Genomic DNA, 16883 nt, shown 5'->3' on the forward strand with positions numbered 1-16883 from the left:
TGGAGGGCCTTATGGGCCTCGACCTTAGTGGCTTTGGCATTCTCAAGAGCCGAGGCAAGCTCGGACTCTCGAGTCTTCGAGTCGCGCTCCAAACTCTCATGCTTTTCCATGAGAGCCTGGAGCTCTTGCCGCACCTCCGCCACCCCCGCCTCCTGCTTCTCTCGCTCCGCTCGTTCCGCGGCCGCATTACGTTCGGCCGCGGACATGGCCTCCTTCAGGGTCGCCACCTCGTTCGTGGCCCCTGCAGTGCCCACGTTATCCTTGTTATTTCTATTGCAACCAAAATCCTTTTCTGTAAGGTACAAATTCAATACGGTGTTACTCACCTTCTTTGTCCTCGAGCTGCCTCTTGGCAAGGCCGAGCTCGTTCTCGGTCCGCTCGAGGTCCTGCTTCAAAGCACCGACTTCCGCAGTCAATGCGGCAGAGGTCAGCAGCGCAACCTGCAATCCCATATTGACATAATTCTTAGAACTCATGCGTATATCTTTTTAGATCCTCAGTCCGGCTTTTCTTTCCGAACACCGAACCGAGCATCAGGGGCTACTGTCTATGCGGTATTACATTACATATTTTAAAAACTTCTTACCTCAAAGCCTGATAGAAGGCTGCTGCAGGCTTCGGTCAGCCCGCTCTTGGCGAGCTGAACCTTCTGAATCACCACACTCATGATAGTGTGGTGTTCTTCCTTGATGGAAGCACCGTTGAGCGCCTCCAACAAGTCATCTGGCGCCTCCGGTTGGACGGAGGTCGCCGGTGCCACGGTCTTGCCCTTCTTACGAAGGGGCCGCCTGCCGGCCTCTGGAACCACTGCGGGTTCCGGGGCAGAGTCCGGTGCGAAGTCCGGGAGGCTGCCCTATGGCACCTCCGGAGCCTCACCCTCCTGGCGGGTCCCCTCCTGGGACCCCACCTCGGCGTCCTCGGCGTCACGAGGGGTGGAGGCAGTCGGAATGGAATCCACATCCGACGGAGCCAAGGACCCGCTCGAAGAAGCGGGAAAATCATCCTCGGCCGGACTACAGGTTGTATGCGGCATTAGAAGGACACTGTGTGGTGAAAAAGAAAAATCATGCAGGAATCCGGATACTTACGATCTTGCCCGGGGCTTGGCCCTTGAGGGCCACCCCTTATCGCCTTCGTCAGCATAGGTGGAGCTGTCCGGAGGAAGGGTCCTTCCCCTCTTGGACCCTTCGGCCTCCCCCGTTGGGGAAGCCTTCCTCTTCCTCTCGCCCCCTCCTGGGGAGGGCTCTCTCTCTTCTCCTCGCCCTTGTGGGAGGAGTCGGCCTCGGATTCATCATCCAATAACACTTGAAAACAGGAACTCTTTCGAGTACCCGTGGCCTTCTTCTTGGCCTTCTTCTCCGGCACCACGTGGGGTGCCGGGGCCAGCAGCCCCGTTAGGTGGGTGTCCGCTGGGTCCTCTGGCAATGGGGTCGGACAGATAGTCTATTCGGCCTTCGCCAGCCAGTCCTGTCAAAGGCAAAGGGAGTTTAGATCCCGCATAAAGTCAGACTATAAAAAACAAGCTATTAAATCGCTTACCTCGTCAGCTGGACGCTGCGAGCTGAATCCGCGACCTTCGGCAGCGGATGCGGGAGCCTCGACGCTCTTGAACAGCACCCTCCAGACATCTTCGTATGTAGTGTCGAAGAGCCTGCTCAGAGTCTGGTGCTGAGCCGGATCGAACTCCCACATGTGGAAGCCCCGTCGTTGGCACGGGAGAATACGGCGGATGAGCATGACCTAGATCATGTTGACAAGCTTGAGCTTCTAGTCCACCAGCTTTTGGATACAAGCTTGGAGTCTTGTCAGCTCCTCCGAATCGCCCCAGATCCGGCCGCTCTCTTTCCAGGAGGAGAGCCGTGTGGGGATGCCGGATCTGAATTCAGGGGTCGCTGCCCAATCGGGTCACGCGGCTCGGTGATGTAGAACCACCCCGATTGCCACCCCTTAATGGTTTCCATGAAGGTGCCCTCCAGCCAAGTAACGTGGGACATCCTGCCCACCATGGCGCCTCCGCACTCCGCTTGGCTGCCCTTTACAACCTTCGGCTTGACACTGAAGGTCTTGAGCCACAAGCCAAAGTCGGGCTGGATGCAGAGGAAGGCCTCACACACGACGATAAACGTTGAGATGTTGAGGATAAAATTTGGGGCCAGATCATGGAAATCTAGGCCGTAGTAGAACATGAGCCCCCGGACAAAGGGATGAAGTGGGAAGCCTAGTCAGCGGAGCAAATGGGGAAGAAATACTACCCTCTCATGGGGCCTGGGAGTGGGGATAATCTCCCCCTCGTCGGGGAGCCGGTGCGCGATGTCGCGGGACAAGTATCCGGCGCCGCGTAGCCTCTCGATGTGTCCCTCCATAATGGAGGAGGCCATCCATTTGCCTCCCGCTCCGGACATGGCTGGAGAAGGTTGAGACGAGATGTGCGGACTTGGGCGCTGGAGCTCGAGTGCGCGGAGATGGATAAGCAAAAGGAGGAAGAAGGCGTAGGTAAAGAGGGTTGATCCTTATCCCCTTATATATGGGCGGACGGAGACTATTCGTCCCCACCAGCCTGGTAAAACTCGCTTATCTCCCAAGCACCGCAATCAATGGCGCGGTTGGGTTACCCACGTCCGTATTGATGGGAATCCCGAAATAAGGGGAACACGATCTCTGCTTCGACAAGACGTGCCAAGGAAACCACTTCGCTAAACGCGCTGAGGTGGTATAATAAGAACAATTCAAGTAAAGGCTTGGTTGTGGTGTGACGTCATGCCACAAAGTACGTCAGCAGATTGAACCTGTGTGTGTATTATTCTCTCTACGGTGGAATGTGGAATTTATTTTGCAGAGCCGGACACTATCTAGGTGTTCACAATCTTCTATGGATTATTCGGAGGAGGAACCCGCCTTGCAATGCCGAACAATATGCGCGCCGGACTCATCATCATTGAAGCCTGGTTCAGGGGCTACTGAGGGAGTCCTGGACTAGGGGGTGTCCGAATAGCCGGACTATCATCATCGGCCGGACTCCAAGACTATGAAGATACAAGATTGAAGACTTCGTCCCGTGTCCAGATGGGACTTTCCTTGGCGTGGAAGGCAAGCTTGGCGATACGGATATGTAGATCTCCTACCATTGTAACTGACTCTGTGTAACCCGAGCCCTCTTCGGTGTCTATATAAACCGGAGGGCTTTAGTCCGTAGGACAACAACCATTACAACAATCATACCATAGGCTAGCTTCTAGGGTTTAGCCTCCTTGATCTCGTGGTAGATTCACTCTTGTACTACCCATATCATCAATATTAATCAAGCAGGACGTAGGGTTTTACCTCCATCAAGAGGGCCCGAACCTGGGTAAAACATCGTGTCCCTTGTCTCCTGCTACCATCCGCCTAGACGCACAGTTCGGGACCCCCTACCTGAGATCCGCCAGTTTTGACACCGACACTGATCATCTTCATTCCATATGAATTCCCTAGCACAGCAAGCCACTAACTGATTTGTTCCAGGAAAAGGAATTACTTCATAAGAGCTAATCCGGACTTATGCAAGGACTTCGATATCCCTCGTTGATGGTTCCCCACCTGAACTCGTTAGTGTTTTATTGTAAGACTACTATGTGGTCATGCTTGTCTGAGACAGTGCGTTCACTTGTATGTAGCAGAACCAGCTCATGTTCTGGAGCTTCCTATCGTAGTTCATCCCCCGAGAATCTCGCAATGTCATCTCATTGATTTGTGTTGCAAACTTTCGTTTTTCCTTCTAGACTTGATGAGTCTGGAATATCCTAACACCAACCAAATCTGAATCTCAGGCAGATATGATGGTTGGAACGTTTCCCAAGAACTATAATATTGGTCTCTCCATAACCGGTAAAGTGGATGTCGTGGCCAACACACCTAGCCGGAAGACCTATTGTTGTAGTATCTTGATTAAGCCGTTTGGTCACCTCCCATGAGGATCTCGCGTGACTTATTCTAGAAGTTGATCCTTATGGATTTTGTGCTCCCAAAGTACGACCTTTAACTTGATGTTCTAGATATCACACCATATCTACAAATGGGTTACGCTAGCACATCAAGGAGAACATTAGAAGCGGAGTGCTAAATGTCTCTCGATCGATCATCCAGATTTTCCCACTTGGCCTCGCTAAGGTGAAATCTGGGAAAGTGTCATCTTCCTTTGCATCTGCATCCTCCATCACCGTTCTTCATGGTAGTATGATGTGTTGCCAGGATCCTTGGCACGGATGTTGGTAAAACCTTGATGAATATGGAAATGCTCAAGTTCTTAACAGCACGCTCAGCCACTAGGTTATATCCTTGGTGTCAACTGGAATGTGCCTTCCATTTGCCGAATTGCCCTATAACCATAGTTTCCTTTCCAAACTGAGTATGCCATTTCTTCGAATTCCTTCAAACGATCGTTTGTGAATTGCCATTAGCCTGGTATGAAGAGCTTCAGTAATCCTTTTCGATAGAGTTTCTTTCTGTCGTCGTCGTGTTAGATGAAGATCTCGAAAGCAAAGATGTCAAGATCAATTTGGAGCAATGAATCAATATCAATGACGAGGGCAGTTGGATCATGAAGATCGTGATAGCTTTGCGTCCCCTGAGTCTTCTTACCTCACGTCTTGAATCTCGGGATGAGATTCTTGTTTAGTGGGGGTGAGCTGTCACAGCCCCAGTTCTGGCCTTGCCTGTCTTGCATTAGCCTCCATGCATCATGTCTAAATTTTTATGAAACTTTGAAATGGGGATTGATCCAAGCCCTAGCACCAAATGAATTCAACTAGGTTCAATAAAAAATATTTTCAAGGATCCCAAATGCCCTTTAGAAAATTCATGATTTTTTTCAAAGGTGAAAACCCCTGCCAAAAGTCATGCACATATTTCTAGGCCATTCTGGATTTCTGAATTAAATCTTATAATATTTGCATTTGGGCATTTAAATGCTATAAAATATTTTGAATGCTCAAATAATCATAAAGTAAAATGTTTACTGTTGGATATATTCTAAACAGTAGCCATGATTAGTTTCATGATTTTTGGGAATGCTATGTCATTTTTAATAAAGCCAAACACCATTACAGAAAATAGAAAAACAGAAATTAGAGAAGAGAGAGAGAAAGGAACTTACCTGGCAAAGCCCACTTGGCCGGGTACTGTAGCAGCCAGCTGGGCAAAGCCAGCCCAGCCCACCAGGGCTCCTCTCTGTCGTCTTCCACCTCCTGCCAGTAGGCAGGAGGGCGTGTGGCCGCCGTGCACGCACACGCGCCCCGCCCACCTCCTGCTTGCCGCTTTCCCCCTCGTCGCCCTGGACCTCCCTCGCGACACCATGCACCCCCTGGGCCTCTCTCACTCTCTCCCGTGCTTCTCCCACCTCCTCTGCTCTCTCCCGCGCCACACCCGAGCGCACCCGATGTCACATCCCTAGCTTCTGGTGCTGCCTAGTGTTTGCATCTTATTGCATCATGTTTAAATTTTATTTAAGTTGAATTGGGGATGTTCAAACCCTAGCACCTAATGAATTCAACTAGGTTCAACTAAAATATTTTCAATAAACCCAAAATGCTCCTTAGAAAAGTTCATGATTTTTGTTAAAGGTGAAAACCTCTGCCAAAAATGATGCACATATTTCTAGGCCATTCTAGATTTTTGAATTAAATCTTATTGTATTTGACTTTGGGCATTTAAATATTATAAATATTTTAAATGTTCAAATAATGTTGGAACTATTTTTTGGGCTACTGAAATAATTCAGCAAGTGTCCATGAATATTTTCAGGATTTTAGGAAATGCCTTGGTATTTTCCTAAGCTCAAAACAGAGGCAAATAATTAGAAAACAAAAACAAATTAGAAAACAGAAGAGAGGGAGAGCTTACCTGGCCTCACCTGAGCAGCCCACCTACCTGTGCGGCCCAACACCGCAGCTGGCCGGCCCAGCTGGCAGCCCAGCCAACCGGCCCAGCCCACCACCGCCTCCTTCCCTGTCGTCTTCCTCTTGCCAGTAGGAGCAGCTGCGTGCTCGCACGCGCGCGGCCGAGGAGGCCAGCTCCTCCCTGCCTGGCTGCCTCCTCCTCCCCCGAGGCGTCTCCCGCAGCGCCACGCCACCCCCTCGGACCCCTCTCACTCTTCCCCGAGGCCCCCACCCCTCTGCTCCCTCTCTCTCGCCCGAACCCGAGCGCAGCCATCGCCGCCGACTAGAACCACCGCGGCCACATGCCCTCCCTCGCCTCGCCGACGTATCCATGGCCTCCGCCTCGACGCCCTCGTCCTCCCCATCGACTCACTCGACGCCGGACGCCTCAAAACACCGTCACCGACCTCTTCTTCATCGTCGACCGCCGCGGATCCCCATCGTCGACTCGTCGCCATCCGGCCTTCCCCAAGCCCGCTTCGACGTCTGCTGCAGCCGCCGTGAGCCACCGAACCTTTTCCCCCTCTCCGTTCTCGCTCTCGTACGTCGTAGCTGCTGCACCGTGTTCACCCGCACGCGCCGCCGCCTGCGCTCGTCGCCGGTGACGCTCCGGTGACCATTTGGTCCCGGGCGTGCGCCCAACATGCTCACCGTCGTGCGTAGAGTCTTCCCAACGCCACGCTGCGCTCGTTTGCACACCGTAGCACCGGTCCCGTGAACACCCGAGCTCCGGCCGCCGCCCGGCTCGACGCCGTCGTTGTTTCCGGCCACCCCAGCACCAACCACCGCCACCGTTAGATGCGCCACACCGCCAGCTACCCGTAGCACCCACCCGCGCATCGAACCGTGGCCGGGGTAGCGTTTCCGACACTCTCCGTCGTCTCGGCCTCGCCGGCGGCTCAACGCCGGCAGGTTTGACCTGCTGACCAAGTTGACCCCGGGTGGGCCCAGTTTGACCCCTCTGGGTCAATGACAAATGGGACCCGCCTGCTAATTAAGCTAGGATTAGGACTAACTAAAAATTAGTTAGACTAATAACACTGACATGAGGGACCCACTGGTCAGTTTGACCTGGCCACATCACCGTTGACCTGACCCCACCTGCCAGTGACACTAAACAACACTTGGTCACTAACCAATGGACCCCACTGGTCAGGTTTGACCCGGGTCAGCTCTGTTGACCCAGCTGATGTCACACTGACGTCATGCTAACGCAGTAATGCTTTTTCCTGGATTTATTCTTATTCAGAAAATTCCAGAAAATAGTGCTAACTTCGAAAAATCATATAAAATCAATCGTAACTCAGAATGAAATAAATTATATATAAAAAATGATCAGAAAAATCCAATCTATCCATCTGTACAATTTTCATGCATGCTAGAACAACTTTTGTTCACTGTTTAGGTCAAATCAATTAAACGGCATTTGAATAATCACATATGGAGTTTGAATTTGAATCTTGTATTCAAACCAACTTCATTTAATCTGTTGCTAGTTGCATTAGCTCAAATCACAGCATATTGCCATGTCATGATCATGCATCATATTGCGCATTGCATTGATTGTGTTCTTCCTCGTTTGCCGGTATTTGTCCCCTCTCGATAGACGTGATACCGATGATGAGATCGATGACACCGATGAAGAACTATTTCTATCTTCAGAAGTGCCACGCAAGCAAAACCCCTTTGTTCATTCCGATACAATCCCACTCTCTCACCCTGCTCTCTTTTACTGCATTAGGACAACAATGATTCAACTGTTACATGCTGCGGTAGTTGAACCCCTTTATCCTCTGCATGACCTGTCATTGCCACAGTAACTAGATGAAACCCACTAGCATGAGTAGGAGTTGTTTGAGCCCTGATGTGCCTAATCATTCATGCTTGTTTGTCATGCCTGCTACTGCTTAGAGTTGAGTCAGGTCTGATTCATCGGGAATGAATCGGAGGTGTGTAAACATGTCCTACTGTGTGTGAGCTAAGTGTGTGAACACGATTTGGTAAAGGTAGCGGTGAGAGGCCATGTAGTAGTACATGGTGGGTTGTCTCATTGCGGCCGTCCTCAGGAACTGAGTTCTGTGTTTGTGATCCATGATCAGCTACTACCACACATTGGGATCCTTTATTGACTCTCTCGACTTATTAACCGACTTGATCTTTGTCCAGGAGTTGCAACTAGTTTCTGGTGTTTGTAGGTAGTGTTAGTAGTCTACCAAGTGGCACCCGGTACAGGTGGGCTTGGGACAGACTAGGCACAGTGGCATGGTGTACCAAGTGGCACCCGGATGGTGGGCTTGGGAACCCTGCTCACATTGTTTGGGGCCATGAGCGACACCCCGGCCGGATCTCCTTTCGGATGGAACCCGAATAGGCGATAAACCTGGACGAGAGACTTGTGTGGTTAGTCAGGTCGTGGCCGACACCCTCGCTGGGCTTCCGCTTGAAGGTTGCCGAGTACATGTCGTGTAAACGGCGGTAAGTGGTGAGAGCGTGTGTGAAGAAGTACACCCCTGCAGGGTTAACATTATCTATTCGAATAGCCGTGTCCGCAGTAAAGGACTTCTAGGTTGCCTGTACAGTTCATAGACAAGTGAAAGTGGATACTCTAAAATATGCAAGATAAGCGTGAGTGCTATGGATGGCGTTCTCGTAGGGAGACGGGAGCGGATCCATAGTGGTGTATTGATATGGTGAATATGTGGACTCGTGTGCGCCACCTCAAAGAGTTACATTGCAGTCGTAGTTCAGGATAGCCGTTGAGTCAAAGCTGGCTTGCTGCAGTTAAACTCCACCACCCCCTTTGTTGATAATGATGCATATGTAGTTAGTTCTGATGTAAGTCTTGCTGGGTACATTTGTACTCACGTTTGCCTATTTTATGTTTTGCAGAGAGACCTCAGTCTCACTAGTAGTTTCACGTGGACTTCGACGTTTAGCTTGTTACCTCAGCTACGATCTTGTGCCCTCGGCAAGATCTAGTAGATAGTCAGGCTTCTCAGCCTTTTTTATTTGTAGATGTCTGTACTCAGACATGTTAAGCTTCCGTTTGTGCTTTCACTTGTATGCTCTGAATGTTGGGTTGTGTGACCCATGTTTGTAATATCTCGCTCCTCGGAGTCTATTGAATAAAATATTTGAGTTGTAGAGTCATGTTGTGATGCCATGTTGTATTTGCACATATCGAGCATATTGTGTGTATGTTATTGAAATGCTTGGTATGTGTGGGATCTGACTATCTAGTTGTTTATCCTTAGTAGCCTCTCTTACCGGGAAATGTCTCCTAGTGCTTCCACTGAGCCATGGTAGCTTGCTACTGCTCCGGAACACTTAGGCTGGCCGGCATGTGTCCTTCTTCGTTCTGGTGTCTGTCCCTTCGGGGAAATGTCACGCGATGAATACCGGAGTCCTGTTAGCCCGCTACAGCCCGGTTCACCGGAGTCCTGCTAGCCCAGTGCTACAGCCTGGATTCACTCGCTGATGACCAACACGTTCGATGCTGGGTCATGGATGCCTGTCCCTGTAAGTTTGTGCCACTTTGGGTTTACGACTAGCCATGTCAGCCCGGGCTCCTTATCATATGGATGCTAGCGACACTATCATATACGTGTGCCAAAAGGCGCAAACGGTCCCAGGCAAAGGTAAGGCGACACCCGTGGGGATACCGTGCGTGAGGCCGCAAAGTGATATGAGGTGTTAAATGCTAGATCGATGTGGCATTGAGTCGGGGTCCTGACACTCGACGCCGCCGTTCGCTGCCACCACGGCCACCAACCACCCCTCGCCCTGCCGATGAGTCCAGAAGCTCCGCCGCGTCGTCCTCGACCTCCTCGCTGAGCTACGCAACGCCGGACGCTCTAAAGCCTCGCCAATGCCGCCGTTTCCACCTCCGTTGCCGGAGATCCCCGTCATCGTTTCGCCGGACCCCGTGCCTCCCCTGCCTCGCCAGAAGCACCACAAGAACCGCTGTGAGCCGCTGTACTGTTTCCCTCATGACCCGTAGCCTACTTCGCTCTCTAACCGCATCAGCCACCGGAGCCGAACGCTCCCCGCCGCCGGCCATGGTGCTGCCATAGCTAGAGCGCACCCACGACGCATTCGAGCCTACCCCCGTGCTCAGCGAGTCCGCAGGACTCCGTAGCAACCCGCAGCTCGTCCTCCCGTGCACCAAAACGCCGTGTCCGAGCGTGCCGGAACTCCGGCCGCCGCGAAAGTGCTCGCCGCCGTCAACCCCGGCCATCCCAGCTGCTGCCGCTACCACCACTAGATGCGCGAGAACACCAGGAAGCCGTAGGAGCAAACCCCGCCTGAAACCGTGGGCTGTAGCGAGATCCCGACGATCTCCGCCGCGCGAAATGGTCGTCGCCGGCGAAACTCCGGTGACTGATGACATGGCACATCATTAGCCACTAATGACCCAGCTAAACCACCTCTAGAGCCACTGCCATGTGGGCCCCAGTGCCTAAACTAATCAGTTTTATTTCTCTGTTAGATTAGCACTAACCACAATGGGTCCGCCTGTCAGTTTGACCCTAACACGTCACCGTTGACCTGGACCCACTGGTCAGCCTCTGTTCCTGCCTTATTACACTGACATGTGGGCCCCAGCCGTCAGGTTTGACCTGGGCTGGCGCCTTTGACCTGATGACGTCACCCCGACGTCATACTGACGCAGTTAATCTTTTTCTGTATTTATTCTTATTCAGGAAAATCCAAAAAATTGCCTAAACTTCTAAAAATCATATAAATTCAACCGTAACTCCAAATGAAATAAACTATATATGAAAAATGATCAGAAAAATCCAATCTATCCATGTGTACCATTTTCATGCATGTTAGAAGAACTTTTGTTCACTGTTTAGGACAATTCAATTAAATGGCATATAATAAATCACATATTGAGTTTGAATTTGAATCTTTGATTCAAACCAACTTCATTTAATCTGGTTTTAGTTGCATCGGCTCAAATCATAGCATATTGCCATATCTTGATCATGCATCATATTGTTGCATTGCATTGATTGCGTTCTTCCTTGTTTGCGGTATTTGTCCCCTCTCGATAGACGTGTACCGACGATGTGATCGATGACACCGATGAATAACTATACTATCTTCAGAAGTGCTAGGCAAGCAAAACCCCCTTGTTCATTCTGATACAATCCCACTCTCTCGCTCCTGCTCTCTTTTACTGCATTAGGACAACAACGATTCATCTGTTACTTGCTGCGGTAGTTGAACCCCTTTATCCTCTGCATGACCTGTCATTGCCACAGTAAATAGATGAAACCCACTAGCATGAGTAGGAGTTGTTTGAGCCCTGATGTGCCTACTCATTCATGCTTGTTTGTCATGCCTGCTATTGCTAAGATTTGTGTCAGGTCTGATTCATCGGGGATGAATTCGAATGTGGTGAACATGTCCTACTGTTGAGAGCTAAGTGTGTGAACACGATTTGGTAAAGGTAGCGATGAGAGGCCATGTAGGAGTACATGGTGGGTTGTCTCATTGAAACCGTCCTCAGGAACTAAGTTCTTTGTTTGTGATCCATGAACAGCTACTACCACACATTGGGTTCCGGTAACTTGGCCCCTCTCAGCTTATTAATCAACTTGATCTCTGTCCAGTAGTTGCAACTAGTTTCTGGTGTTTGTAGGTAGTGTTAGTAGTCTACCAAGTGGCACCCGGTACAGGTGAGCTTGGGACAGACTAGGCACCGTGGCACGGTGTACCAAGCGTAGATCCACCCGTCGAGTTGGGCTTGGGAACCCTGCTCACATCATTCTGGGCCGTGAGCGACACCCCGGCCGGATCTCCTTGCGAATGGAACCCGAATAGGCGATAAACCTGGACGACAGACTTGTGTGGTTAGTCAGGTCGTGGCCGACACGCTCGCTGGGCTTCCGCTTGAAGGATGTCGAGTACATGTCGTGTAAACGGTGATAAGTGGTGAGAGCGTGTGTGAAGAATTACACCCCTGCAGGGTTAACATTATCTATTTGAATAGCCGTGTCCACGGTAAAGGACTTCTGGGTTGCCTGTACAGTTCATAGACAAGTGAAAGTGGATACTCTAAAATGCGCAAGATAAGTGTGAGTGCTATGGATGGCGTTCTCGTAGGGAGACGTGAGCGGATCCATAGTGGTGTATTGGTATGGTGAATATGTGGACTCGTGTGCGCCACCTCAAAAGAGTTACTTCCAGTTGTAGTTCAGGATAGCCACCGAGTCAAAGCTGGCTTGCTGCAGTTAAACCCCACCATCCCCTTTGTTGATAATGATGCATATGTAGTTAGTTCTGATGTAAGTCTTGCTGGGTACATTTGTACTCACGTTGCTTAATATATGCTTTTGCAGAGAGACTTCAGTCTCGCTAGTAGTTCCACGTGGACTTCGACATTTAGCTTGTTACCTCAGCTACGATCTTGTGCCCTCGGCAGGATCTAGTAGATAGTCAGGCTTCTCAGCCTTTTTCATTTGTAGATGTCTGTACCCAGACATGTTAAGCTTCCGCTTGTGCTTTGATTTGTATGCTCTGAATGCTGGGTCGAGAGACCCATGTTTGTAATATCTCGCTCCTTGGAGCCTAATGAATAAAATACTTGAGTTGTAGAGTCATGTTGTGATGCCATGTTGTATTTGCACATATCGAGCATATTGTGTGTATGTTATTGAAATGCTTGGTATGTGTGGAATCTGACTATCTAGTTGTTTATCCTTAGTAGCATCTCTTACTGGGAAATGTCTCCTAGTGCTTCCACTGAGCCATGGTAGCATGCTACTGCTCCGGAACACTTAGGCTGGCCGGCATGTGTCCTTCTTCGTTCCTGTGTCTGTCCCTTCGGGGAAATGTCACGCGATGAATACCGGAGTCCTGTTAGCCCGCTACAGCCCGGTTCACCGGAGTCCTGCTAGCCCAGTGCTACAGCCTGGATTCACTCGCTGATGACCGACACGTTCGATGCTAGGTCGTGGATGCCTGTCCCTGTAAGTTTGTGCCACTTTGGGTTTACGACTAGCCATGTCAGCCCGGGCTCCTTATCATATGGATGCTAGTGACACTATCATATATGTGTGCCAAAAGGCGCAAACAGTCCCGGGCAAAGGTAAGGCGACACCCGTGGGAATACCGTGCGTGAGGCTGCAAAGTAATATGAGGTGTTACATGCTAGATCGATGTGGCATTGAGTCGGGGTCCTGACAGCTTTGGTATCAGAGCTTGACTACTTGTAGGATTACCAAGCCAAACTGGTCGAAGTTGAGTCTAGAAATGCTTTAGTTATATGTAGGGGAATTGATTGTGGGATGGGAACGTAAGGCTCTTTTTACTCCTTTACCTCATACCCTTCTGATCTGAGTCATCTTATCTTTCCTACAGGGTTAAGGAACTAGGCCTTCTCTTCTTTCTATCAGAATCATGTGTTACTAATCCGTAGACTTATAGGATTGATGGATTTAAGCTTCAATTCAGTTCCTACTACTTCCGTATGTTAACTGTTGATCTCGAAACCTTGATATTGTGCTTATGAGTGGCTATGCCACCATTTTTGTAGCATGTCTCAAATCTTTTTGAGCATTTGCAGTCGTTATGCTGTCTGAGTCATCCCAGGTTTCTAAACAATCTGATGCATTTGCAAAATCCTTTCCCTCTAGTTTTGATGTTCCTTTAGGCCAGGTTAATCACACCAATTGTTGAGTTGAGGTATTCTATTGCCTCGACATATATGTTGGAATTATTATTATGACCTTAGGTGTCTTAGGGGATCATCCAGTAATCTAGCCATGTTCTGTGTCCCAGTGTGATGATTCTGGCCATTATTCTCGATAGCATCCCATGATGCCATTTAGTAGTAGGTATTCTACTCCTGGGTTTCTGAACACGAGATTTCCCTACTTACTTCACGTTGTTAGTGTTGCTAGTTCCCTTAGGTTATTAGTAACCTTTGAATTAGTGCTCGAGGTCCGTGGTATTTCCTTCTTCCAAATACTATGAACCACTTATGGCAGAAGTTCCTCGCTGATCGAAAGATCACAATCAGAGTGCTCCTGATGAGTTCTCGATTCTATATTGCAAATCTGCCAGTCCTTCCTCTTCAGCATGGGTTATCCGGAAGAAATATGATGAATTTGTTCGGCATACTAATCCATGCATCCACAACTCAGAAAAAAACGTATGTTCTTTTGGGTTGTCCCCCTTAGTCGTCTTCTGACCCTCGTCTATCAATTGATAGTCAAGAGTAGTTGTGCACTCGAGGTCATCGATGCTTATTACTCTTGTGGTCCGTCAAGCCATTCTATTCGGAATGACTAGGAGAAACAAACTCCGGTACCTCATCCACATCCAGGATTGGGTCAAAGTAGTTATACCTCGCAGATCAAAATGCAATCCAGCTTCTGGTCTGTTCTACCTTGAGGTGTTACCATCTTTAAATCAGGAATGTCATGGGAATTGCACACCATCCTATGAACTCTTGATACAGTGACACTTCTCGCACTCATTATTCGTTTCTCGGTCCCCGTGTTGTTGTAACCGGAACGCCGACAAGTGAATCGTGATGTGTGAAATCTATACTTCTAGCAACTCCGTTGCTTGGTAGTTAATGGATAATATCCTCATTCTTAGCATGTTGATTATTAAATCATCACCCTAAGGTTGATCGTGCCACCTATTCCATTTACCCTGGTGCACCCTTCGATCAATGAGTTAGGATTTTGTCAATACCTCGCTCTATTGATCATATCGTCTTGCCCTGAAAAGCAAGATTGTTCTCGAGCTTAGTAACATATCGGTGGTTCATGATTTTCCGAATATCTTCTTGGAAGTATCACCAGGTCGTCACCTAGCCGCTATGTTGAGTTCGTGAGCAAGTTGGTTTTCTGTAACCACCCCTTATCCAAGAATCCGTGTCGGATACCCCGAGCTAGTTGGTTAAGCTAAACAACAACTTGGAAAGTTGGAAGATAAAAGCTTGTCCCGCTTAGTTCAACTCCAAAGGGATATCCTTCCGTTTGTGTGTTTGTTGAAGAAAGATGGTATCTTCATCGATTGATCCTCGTGATCAATTGTCGGTCCTATTGTTTTATCCAATCTTTGATTTGCGCATGGGTTATCGTCAAATCAAATCAGAACCAACGATAATCGTAGTGTTGTCTTACTCGTGGTTGATCCCTCGAGCATACACCATTACATCATTTGGTCTGACCAATGCTATCACCTTGTTCACATAATTATGGAATTCCATTTATATGGTCATCCCGATGACTTGTTGTTGAGCCCATCAGCAGCATTTTATCTTCTCCATGATTTGTGTTGAACATCCAGCTAGTATTGGAAACTTTATAAGCATTATCTTCATGTCATGTTCATGAAGCATATGCTTGGATGAAAAGAAGTGACTTCCTCTAATTCATGTGCATTTGATGCAAGTTGCCGCCGTGAATTCGAGAAGGCATGTTTTTACCTCCCCTGTAATCATCCCAAGTCAGTTATGCACGTGCTAAGTATTCCGTGGTCTGTTACACTGATTGAGGGAGTCCTGGACTAGGGGGGGTCCGGATAGCCGGACTATCATCATCGGCCGGACTCCAAGACTATGAAGATACAAGATTGAAGACTTCGTCCCGTGTCCGGATGGGAATTTCCTTGGCGTGGAAGGCAAGCTTGGCGATACGGATATGTAGATCTCCTACCATTGTAACCGACTCTGTGTAACCCTAGCCCTCTTCGGTGTCTATATAAACTGGAGGGCTTTAGTCCGTAGGACAACAACCATTACAACAATCATACCATAGGCTAGCTTCTAGGGTTTAGCCTCCTTGATCTCGTGGTAGATCCACTCTTGTACTACCCATATCATCAATATTAATCAAGCAGGACGTAGGGTTTTACATCCATCAAGAGGGCCCGAACCTGGGTAAAACATCGTGTCCCTTGTCTCCTGCTACCCTCCGCCTAGACGCACAGTTCGGGACCCCCTACCCGAGATCCGCCGGTTTTGACACCGACATTGGTGCTCTCATTGAGAGTTCCTTTGTGTCGTCACCGATAGGCTTGATGGCTTCTTCAATCAATAACAACGCAGTCCAGGGTGAGACTTTTCTCCCTGGACAGATCTTCGTGTTCGGCGGCTTTGCACTGCGGGCCAATTCGCTTGGCCATCTGGAGCAGATCGAAAGCTACGCCCCTGGCCGTCAGGTCAGGTTTGGAAGCCTAAACTTCACGACTGACATCCGCGGAGACTTGATCTTCGATGGATTCGAGCCACAACCAAGCGCGCCGCACTGTCACGGTGGACATGATTAAGCTCTGCTACCGGATAGTGCCCTGGAGGCCGCACACGAGTCTGCTCCGACCCATAGTTTGGAGCCGACCGCGCAGATCGAGGACAGGTGGCTGGACACCGCCTCGGGGGCTGCGATCTCTACGGCGATGGAGCCGAACACTGACCTTGTCCCTTGCAAAGCTCGTGACTCCGAGGCACCGGACTCCTTGCCGGACTCCGAACCTCCCGCGCCCCTGCCAATCGAATCCGATTGGGCGCCGATCATGGAGTTCACCGCTACGGACATCTTTCAGCACTCGCCCTTTGGCGACATCCTGAATTCGCTAAAGTCTCTCTCTTTATCAGGAGAGCCCTGGCCGGACCACGGTCAGGACGGTTGGGATGCGGACGACGAAGAAATTCAAAGCCCTCCCACCACCCACTTTGTAGCCACTGTCGATGACCTAACCGACATGCTAGACTACGACTCCGAAGACATCGACGGTATGGACGACGATGCCGGAGACGATCAAGAACCAGCACCTACGGGGCATTGGAAGACCACCTCGTCATACGACATATACATGGTGGACATCCCAAAGGATGGAGACGGCGAAGAAGCAGCGGAGGAAGATTCCTCTAAGAAACAGCCCAAGCGCCGACGTCAGCGGCGCCGCTCTAAATCCCGCCACAGCAAGAATGGAGATTCCGGCAC

This window comes from Triticum dicoccoides, chromosome 5B (genome assembly GCF_002162155.2).
Source record: "Triticum dicoccoides isolate Atlit2015 ecotype Zavitan chromosome 5B, WEW_v2.0, whole genome shotgun sequence".
Taxonomy (NCBI): Eukaryota; Viridiplantae; Streptophyta; class Magnoliopsida; order Poales; family Poaceae; genus Triticum; species Triticum dicoccoides.